The sequence below is a fragment of the Elaeis guineensis genome, chromosome 12 (genome assembly GCF_000442705.2).
Source record: "Elaeis guineensis isolate ETL-2024a chromosome 12, EG11, whole genome shotgun sequence".
Taxonomy (NCBI): Eukaryota; Viridiplantae; Streptophyta; class Magnoliopsida; order Arecales; family Arecaceae; genus Elaeis; species Elaeis guineensis.
In genome coordinates this window covers 19535646-19537019 of record NC_026004.2, presented here as the reverse complement: position 1 = coordinate 19537019, position 1374 = coordinate 19535646, and positions in this window count along the sequence as shown.

Here is a 1374-nt window from a genome sequence, read left to right as displayed (position 1 = left end):
CGCATGCATGCAGCACTGCTTTGGACAGTTAATGATTTTCTTGCATATGGCGATATTTCTGGATGGTGTACAAAAGGGTATAAAGCATGCCCAATTTGTAACGATGATATTACATTAGACCGTATTCGTGAAAAGATTTGTTTCACCGGCCATCGACATTTCTTGCCAGATGATCATAGATGGAGGAGAAGTCTTAAGTTCAACGGCAAGCATGAACGATGTGTGCAGTCAAGGTTCTGGTCTACGGACGATATTTTAAATCAGTTACCCAACCCACATGATGTTATATTTGGTAAGGGTCTGGCCACCCAAGTAGGGGTGCGAACAAGTATCGAAAATTGGAGAAAAAAGAGCAAGTTGTTTGATCTTCCATATTGGAAAATGCTTCCTCTTCGACACAATCTTGATGTCATGCACATTAGAAAGAACATATTTGATAATGTATTTTATACCATTCTCAATATTGAAGGAAGAACGAAGGATACCGTGAAGGCTCGTCTTGACTTAGAGGATATGCGGATTAGAAAGGAATTACATTTGATTCAACAGGGAGATAGGCTGGTGAACCCATTGGCATGTTATGTACTGAACCGAAGAGAGAGAAATCAATTTCTCTCATATTTGAGATCAGTAAGGTTTTCTGATGGATATACCTTAAACTTGAAACAGTGCATCAAGCCGAAAAGATGGGAAGATCGTCGGGATGAAAAGTCATGATTGTCATGTGCTTCTACAACATGTGCTCCCAGTTGGTTTGCGCGGATTGTTGCCGAATAATGTATGTGATGCGTTACTTGATCTGAAAATTTATTTTCAGGACTTATGTGCAAGACATTGAGACGAAGCCAGATCGACATATTAGAGAAGAAGATTATCATTACTCTCTGTAAGCTCGAGATGATATTTCCTCCCGCCTTCTTTGATATCATGGTGCATCTTTCTGTTCATCTTCTACATGAGGCTAGATTGGGTGGACCAGTACATACAAGATGGATGTACCAAATTGAAAGATAATTGCATTGATATTGTAATATTTATTATTCATTATTGTATTCTTATTATATATGTATATCAATTGATAATTTATTGAATAGGAAGATGCAAGAATACAAGAGTGCCATCACTAACAAAGCACGGCCCAAAGGTTCAATAGCAGAGGCACATGTTATGAATGAATGTCTGACATTCTACTCTATATACCTTCGGAGAGTGGAGACCAAATTTACAAGGCCACAAAAGAATATCTATGTTGACGAGATTCTGACCGATGGATTGTCCGTATTCTCCAATGTTGCTTGATCATATGGTAAAAAAGATTTTCGAATGTTGACACCATAAGAAACGGATGACATGCATTGGTATGTGCTAAACAAT